Below are 8,956 nucleotides of genomic sequence, written 5' to 3'. Positions count from 1 at the left end.
AGAGGCTGTGGAAGGTGTGGATGATGACAGTGAGTTGACGAAATGCAAGGTAAGGATCAAAGGCTGTAGTGTGACAGGGCTACAAAGCAGTCTTCACTCTGGAGTCTAATCAACTTCACGATGGAATTAAGCCTAATCCAAATGAAATGCCATAAAGTTTCGGTTTCCAAGGCTCCCACACTATGAATACATTTCACAATCCCACTGCGCTCTGTAGCAACAAACTGCAATACAATAAATTCCATGGTAGCTTGTCTTAAAAATGCCACATAACATCTTTCTTTCATTTATTTTTTAAAATAAAAAATAAATGGACAGGACCTCAGAGTGTAAGAGCTGTTGAAATCTCTGCAGGGACTCAGCAAAGGAGTTAATGCAAGGCTGACATTAATGCATCGGAGAATTTTACACATCCCTGGGGCACTGTAACACCAAGACACTTCTCCTGCTTGTATTATATACGAGCCTGTTCGCCTCATGCACAGAGACAATCATTTACAGCTCGTTTTATGACCTGAGTGAAGCTTTTTGCTCAACCAATTCTTTTCTGATGTTATAAAGTTTATGTATAACTTTTAGTGAGCTGTAGCTTGTCGTTGTGAGAGGTGGGCTGGGTGTGCAAAGCACTCACTCTCTCCACTCATTTCCACGGAGCAGGAAACGCTGCTGAACTGATGCCAGATCAAATATATCCCTGTGGCCAACATGCTCACAAATAGAGCAGAGAACTGATATGTCTTTTCCCTCCGTCAAGTCATGTGTTTGTCGGTCCCATGTCTTCCATCCCACAGCCCTTGGATTCTACACGTCACGGCTTCCGTCAGTTCATAGTTGCTGCTTGGAGCAGAGGCGGCTCATGGGATGAAATCAATAATAGTTACAACAAATGTCAGTGGAAATCTGCAACTCCTTCCCCTCATACCAGGCCTGGCAGATGCTGCGGGTCAATTGGAATTTTTCAAGACTGAGGCTGATAGACTTTCATTAGGAAAATGGGTTGTGCACACAAGCCTGGAAAATGATGTGCGCACACAGATATAAAAAAGCTGCTCCATTCTGGACACTGCACCTCAGGAAGGAGATATCGGCCTTGGAGGAGGGGGTTGGAGGGGGGCGGGGCAGCCCAGGTTCACCAGAACGATACTATGGCTAAAATCATAAGGGCAGGTTGCATAAACTTAGGCTGGGATTTTCCCTGAAATGCGCAAAGTCCGTTAGTGGGCGGGAAAAAATGGCGTTCCGCCCACTGGCCGCAATGGCAGCTTTTTGTGGCAAATTGTCCGCATCGCAGCTAATTAATTATTCATCCACGGAGAACACGCCGTTCCGCTGGTGGGCGGCATTTGATTCATGGCTCCGCCAGGATCTTAGCGCTCCCTAACTCTGGGCGGCATGTTTAAACAGTGCCCCTGCACTGCGTTCACACTCTCTGCAGCAGCTCCAGTGTAGACGTGACTCCCAAAGGCAGAAAGCACCCTGCGCCCAAATTCAGTGACACCTCACTGGAGCGCCTGTTGAACGCAGTTGAGGCCCACCATGTTGACCTCTACTCCTGCTTTGGTGGCAGGCCTTCCACTAAGGTGACCAATCCAGCTTGGGAGGCAGTCGCAGCGGTGGTCAGTGCAAACGCCCTGCAGAAGAGGTTAGCCACCCAGTGCAGGAAAAGGATGAATGGTCTCACCCGTTCTGCCAGGGTAAGTGAACTATCTCATCACTCTCAACTCACACACTCTCAAGCCCATCACACATTCACAGGGATCTCACTTACAGCTGCCTCAAGGGACATCACCACTCACTCTCACACATCTCCACAACTCCATCTGGCCTCATCTCTTCTGGAATTTGCTTCCTAATCTTGTCCAGGGCTCCATTCGCCACCCACACATGCCAGGCATCCTTATCATCTGTCCTCACATGCGTCTTGCTCACACTCTCTCCATCTGTCTTCATGCAGGACAAGCTGGCTCACAATAAGAAGGAGAGGTCCCAAACCATGGATGGAGTTCCAGAGCTCAAGGTTCTCACAGACTTTGAGAACAGAGCCATAGAGCTGGCCACAGAGGACGTAGACCATGCCTGCACTGATGGTGAGGTCGGCGGCGCACAAACCCAAGCGAGGATCCTGCACTAGAACATTTATCAGACAACCATACTCTGGGTGAATTCTCCTGTTTCTGAGTCACTTGCCATGTACTAATTGTCTCCCCTTTCTTTTGTAGGCTCCTCTGGGAAGCTGCCGACGGCATCCATGAGCCAGGCCCTCAGCTCCAGCCCCAATGGCACCTCGGATGAGGAACCTGAGGACAGCACCTTTGAAGACCCATCACAGGGCTCACCCATACCCTCCACCAGCTCAGAGACATACAACTCTGTGGGGCCTAGTTCTAGAGTAGCCTTGGGATCACAATCTTGTGAGCACAGCAGACCATCTGCTCCACAGCAGGCGGAGGCAGGGACATCAGAGGTTGATGGCACTCAGAGGGCTGCGGAGGTCACGAATCTGCTGAGTCCGAGTCTGATGATGAGCCTCTGGACACAGTCCTAAATCAGTTGCTGGAACTCCAAAGACAAGATGGAAATATCAGGAAGAGATGTCAACTCACTCTTCAGATTGCAATGCACGATGGAGGAATCCATCCGCCTTCAGTCTGAGGTGATAGCGCGGCATGCCAACACACCGAGGTCAACATTGGCAGGTTGGTGGCTACCTTGAAGGACTTGGTCTAGGACATCAGTCCTGCACTGATGCAGGAGCTGCACTTCATCACTGTAGCCATCGGCGGCATCCATCAGTGTCAATGCGTGAGGGCTGCGGGGCACCTCGATCTCACTCCAGCTGCCCCTTCTCCTCAAGGGGTCAGCCTGGGATGCTCAGCCACCCATAGGGAGGAGGACCAGTAGCTGGATACACCGAGCCCATGCACCCGGGAGTGTCCGGCCAATCGAAATCCTCTCTTCCTGTGACCCCATCAGCTCTAGCTCCACAGACTGAGGAAGGTGCACCTGCCCCACAGCAGGACACCCAAAGCAAGCCAGGGCCTACCAGATCTTGGCCCTCCAGAGGACATCCGCCAAGGTCATAAAAGACAACAGGGTGTAGCAGTCAGCAGGCTACCTCCACCTCCACTGTGGATGTCAGGGGAGCACTAACACGTAGCGACAGGGTAAGGAAAGTGAAGAAGGTGTAGTTGTACAATGTTGGCATAAGTGTTAACCACATGTGTATTATGTTCACAAACTCGCAATCATTTCATATCTCCCCTTGTTTACACCTCCTCCTTATGATGAGCTTTGTTACTGTCAATTATGTGTGATGTCTGCACTCAGTTATGGCAATGGTCATGGCCTCTCTTCTGTGCAGTGTGCTACCATCTCACCAAAGTGAGTGTCCCATTTCAATGTAATGCTCCATGTCAGCAATGCCTGCACCTATATGCTGTGTGCCTGAGGAACAAACCTCATTCCCATGCCTTGCAGGGTCATGTCATGTGCATTCTTGGCTCTGAAAGATTGAGGCAGGGGTGTGCCCCTACCTCGTCTGCATTCTTGACAGGTAAAGGTGTGGTATCTAACGCACGGAGTAGGCTTTTATACTGTCCTACTCCACCTGCCCACTGTCTCTCAGTAGGGCTATAATGATATGCTGACCTCATTACAGCCTTGGTTCAAACATGGACAAAAGAGCTGAACTCCCGAGGTGAGGTGAGAGTAACTGCCCTTGACATCAAGGCATCATTTGACCCAGTGTGACCCAGCCCTAGAAAAACAGGAGTCAGTGGAAATCAGGGGGAAAACTCTCCAGAGGTTGGAGTCATACCTAGCACAAAGGAAGATGGTTGTGGTTGTTGGAGGTCAATCATCTCAGTTCCAGGGCATCACTGCAGGAGTTCCTCAGGGTAGTGTCCTCAGCCTAACCATCTTCAGCTGCTTCATCAATGACCTTCCTTCCATCATAAGGTCAGAAGTGGGGATGTTCGCTGATGATTGCACAATGTTCAGCACCATTCATAACTCCTCAGATACTGAAGCAGTCCATGTCCAAATGCAGCAAGACCTGGCCATTATCCAGGTTTGGGCTGATGAGTGGCAAGTAACATTTGTACCATACAAGTGCCAGGCAATGACCATCTCCGAAAAGAGAGAATCATACAATCTTTCCTTGACATTCAATGGCATTAGCATCACTGAATCCCCCACTATCAACATCCTGGGGGTTACCGTTGACTAGAAACTTAACTGGTCTAGCCATATAAATACTGTGGCTACAAGAGCAGGTCAGAGGCTAGGAATCCTGCAGTGAGTAACTCACTTCCTGACTCTCCAAAGCCTGTCCACTATCTACAAGGCACAAGTTAGGAATGTGAAGGAATAGTCTCCACTTGCCTGGATGACTGCAGCTCCAACAACACTCAAGAAGCTTGACACCGTCCAGGACAAAGTAGCCCGCTGGATTGGCACCACATCCACAAACATTCACTCCCTCCACCACCGACGCACAGTAGCAGCAGTGTGTACCATCTACAAGATGCAATACAAGAATTCACCGAGGCTCCTTAGACAGCATCCTCCAAACTCACGACCACTAACACCTAGAAGGGCAAGAGGAACAGACACAAGGGAACACCACCACCTGGAAGTTCCCCTCCAAGTCACTCACCATCCTGACTTGGAAATATATTGCCGTTCCTTCGCTGTCACTGGGTCAAAATCCTGGAACTCCCTCCCTAACAGCACTGTGGGTGTACCTACACCACATGGACTGCAGAGGTTCAAGAAGGCAGCTCACCACCACCTTCTCAAGGGCAATTAAGAATGGACAACAAATGCTGGCCTGGCCAGCGACGCCCACATCCCATAAATGAATAAAAAAGAAATGAGCCTGTACTCAGAGCTTATGTGCGCTGCCCTCAGCCAACAGGTTTCCGACGTTACCAGTGTCAATCTGCTGAGTTCAGCAAAAGCTGGGACAACTTTGCCACCTCAAGGTGATGAAGGAATGGCACATTTGTACGCAGACGCTGAGACGTCCAACCTTAAGTGTTCCTCACCCTGCAGTTGTGACTATTGCGGAGAGAAGAGTCTGGTCACAAAGTTGGTAGACAGCGGTGTCCGTCCCATCGCCTGACAGTCCAAGATGTTACTGAAGCTACTTCCAAATGGTGATTTCTGTCGGCCAAAACAGCCTTTAGGCATGGTCTGGAATCACACATCATTGCTTCAGACAATGTGGAGGGAAGCAAAGGGACAGGAGTGAGTATGTGATGAAGCAGAACAGTACTTTTCATTAGCAATGGCATATGCCCTCGAGGGCTTCATGTTCTCTGATCATGTTGGACTTCGCTAGGGCCAGGGCTGGCCATGTGGGCATGCTGGTTGTGTCTAAGAGGAGGCATCTCAATATCAGGCAGCCAAGTGTCTGACCTCGTCATGCTCAGGTGCTCTGCCTCCATATTAGGGTTCGGAGAAATGCAGCTCAGGATTCCTAACTTAAACAGCCGGATGTCACTGTCATTTCGGGGAGTGTATCACAGCCAGCTGAGTCATCTCTAATTGCTGTCACAGCGGGGGTATTTCATTGGCTGCCTTGTCCCAAGTGGTATGTTTCTGTGTCACCATCGATGTAACACAGCGTTGGTTCTGATGGATATCCATGAAGAGCCTTGCCAGATTGAAGCCATGCAGGCACCAGGCCACTGAAGATTGTGCAAGTGCTCCTGTGCCCTGTAAGGTGATGTTGCGACTGGGATTCTGGATGGATACGTGAAGAGGCAACGCTTCCTGATGTCTGATGCCGGGACACCCTCCTCCAGGTAGTACCTCATCTCAAGACGGACACATGCCCTCGAGGCTTGTTCATCCTTCACAGCATCAGGGCAATGTGAGGGTGCTGTGCAACACTGCACTGTCACCTGGAAGTTCAGGGCTGAAATATGCTGGTGGTCATGCTGGCCCATGATGGAGGAGTGTTGTCCAGGAGGATCCTCAGTGCATCTCGTCATCCTCCTGAGATCTGCTGGCAATGAGGGCCTCATGAGCACATCTGCCTCATCTGGCCTGTGTATTTGCCTCTTGCCTGCCCTTGGCTTCCAAGACCTCATCACCATCATCCCCTTCAAGGTCCTCCTCATCGGAGGAGACGTGCAGCTCCTCCATCTTATCATCTGCCATGTCCTCCCTCCCTTGCAGTGCCAGGTTGTGCAGCACCCGGCAAGCCATGATGATGTGTGAGACCCTCTGGGGGAGTGTACTGGAGAGCTCCACCAGATCTGTCCAGTCATCAGAATACATTTTCAGGATCCCTAAGGTGTGTTCCACCATGAGCCTCATTGTACCTTCTCTCTGCTGCAGTCTGGGACTGCCGCACGGGCGTCATCAGCCACGTCCTTTGGGGGTAACCCTTGTCACTGAAGAGCCAATCCTGCATTCTTGTGGTCCCTTGAAGATATCAGGGGTTCTGAGACCTATTCAGGATGTACGAGTTGTGGATGCTACCTGGGTATCTGGTGCACACCTGCATGATAAGTTTGTTCTGGCTGAACACCAGCTGCACATTGAATGAGTGGTAACCTTTCCTGTTTATGTGTTGGAGTGCCTGTTGCCAGGGAACTTTTATAGCTACATAAGTGCAGTGAATGGCACCCTGTGCCTGTGGTAATCCGGAAATCTCAGCAAAGCCCAGTGCTCTGGCATCCTGGCTTCCTTTATCTCTGTCGAAGTGGACAAAATGGTGGGTCTTTGCCAAAAAGGCGTCTGTGACCTTTTGGATGCATTTGTGGGTGGATGCTTGGGAGATGCTGCAGAGGTCCCCAGCGGTACCCTGGAAGGAGCCAGTAGGTAGAAATTGAGTGCATGGTTGCTTTCACAGCCACTGGCAATGGATGCCCTCCAAGTCCCTGTGGCGCCAAATCCTGCAGAATGTTGCAAATATGAGTCACCAGATAAAAGCAAAAAACTGCGGATGCTGGAAATCCAAAACAAAAACAAAAATACCTGGAAAAACTCAGCAGGTCTGGCAGCATCTGCGGAGAGGAACACAGTTAACGTTTCGAGTCCGAATGACCCTTCAACAGAACTAAGTAAAAATAGAAGAGAGGTGAAATATAAGCTGGTTTAAGGGGGGGTGGGACAAGTAGAGCTGGATAGAGGGCCAGTGATAGGTAGAGATAACCAAAAGATGTCACAGACAAAAGAACAAAGAGGTGTTGAAGGTGATGATATTATCTAAAGAATGTGCTAATTAAAGTTAGAAAGCAGGACAAGCAAGGTACAGATAGCCCTAGTGGGGGCGGGGTGAAGGAATCAAAAAAGGCTAAAAGGTAGAGATAAAACAATGGATAGAAATACATTTAAAAATAATGGAAATAGGTGGGAAAAGAAAAATCTATATAAGTTATTGGAAAAAAAAGGAAAAACCCAGACCTCCCTGTCGCTTTCCATTTCAACACTCCACCCTGCTCTCATGCCCACATGTCCATCCTTGGCCTGCTGCTTGTTCCAGTGAAGCTCAACGCAAACTGGAGGAACAGCACCTCATCTTCTGACTAGGCACTTTACAGCCTTCCGGACTGAATATTGAGTTCAACAATTTTAGATCATGAACTCTCTCCTCCATCCCCACCCCCTTTCTGATCCCCGCCTTTTTTTCCAATAATTTATATAGATTTTTCTTTTCCCACCTATTTCCATTATTTTTAAATATATTTCCATCCATTGTTTTATCTCTACCTTTTAGCCTTTTTTGATTCCTTCACCCCACCCCACCCCCACTAGGGCTATCTATCTGTACCTTGCTTGTCCTGCTTTCTACCCTTAATTAGCACATTCCTTAGATAATATCACCACCTTCAACACCTCTTTGTCCTTTTGTCTATGATATCTTTTAGTTATCACCGACCCTCTATCACTGACCCTCTATCCAGCTCTACTTGTCCCACCCCCCTTAAACCAGCTTATATTTCACCTCTCTTCTATTTTTACTTAGTTCTGTTGAAAGGTCATTCGGACTCGAAACGTTAACTGTGTTCCTCTCCGCAAATGCTGCCGGACCTGCTGAGTTTTTCCAGGTATTTTTGTTTTTGTTTTGAGTCACCAGATCCCTTGACATATGGAGGCGTCTACAACACTCATATGCAGATAGCACATGCGACGTCTATACACTCTGGGCCTAGCGAGGCACCTACGAATTACGGCTTTCTGAGAATCATCCTCTGTGTCCAGAGGAGGATTTGCTGCCCCTTGGTCTTGAGGGTTCTGCTCCTCCCTTTGGTGAGCCAGGTGCCTCTGCCGCATCCTTCTCATCCTGTTGTACCGGAACACAACCCTCGGCAACAGCCTGCAGGAGAGTCTGGATAAGCTTATAAAGTCCCAGCAGATCACCCCCAAGCTGGCTCTCCAGGTTCCGCTACAGTTTGACAAATCAATCAACAATGCCTTGGCCTAGAGAGTTCAGAACTGAGTCAACTTCAGGGGTTCTTTGAATACGTACAGATTCTGTGATAACGTTTGGACATTTGTCCTAAAGGATGTGGAATTCCAAGAAGTCACCAAACTCATTAAAGTGGACAAAGTGAAGATTGTAGCATGCGACGGCAAAAATACTAGTTCAAATGCTGCAGAATAATCCCATACTGGATGAAGGCATTTCAGTGAAACAGCATCCACAGCAGACGCATTGTGAATAATCCTGACTATTATTTAGTCAGTATACGGACTCGAAACGTTAACTGTGCTCCTCTCCGCAGATGCTGTCAGACCTGCTGAGGTTTTCCAGGTATTTTTATTATTATTTAGCAGCTGCCTGATCTGTAACTGCTTCATTCAACACAGGACAAGTGGGGGGCGGGGTGGGTGGGTGGGTGAGGGAGGGTTAAATGTATCCCCAGGATGTACAATATCAGTGAGAATATTATTTTTTAAACTTCTGGCTCTTTTTTTATGTTTGAAAGATGATTCTCCT

General features: G+C 48.8%; 1 pseudogene; it reads left to right on the top strand.

Annotated features, from left to right (window-relative positions):
• The first annotated feature begins 1,993 nt into the window (after positions 1–1,993).
• On the top strand, positions 1,994–8,692 carry LOC144667673 (transcription initiation factor IIA subunit 2 pseudogene; annotated as a pseudogene).
• Positions 8,693–8,956: the final 264 nt, after the last annotated feature.

This window comes from Cetorhinus maximus, chromosome 25 (assembly GCF_964194155.1).
Source record: "Cetorhinus maximus chromosome 25, sCetMax3.hap1.1, whole genome shotgun sequence".
In the NCBI taxonomy this organism is placed as follows: Eukaryota; Metazoa; Chordata; class Chondrichthyes; order Lamniformes; family Cetorhinidae; genus Cetorhinus; species Cetorhinus maximus.
Note: the sequence above shows the minus strand (reverse complement) of the source record. Positions and strands in the feature narration are given on the sequence as shown.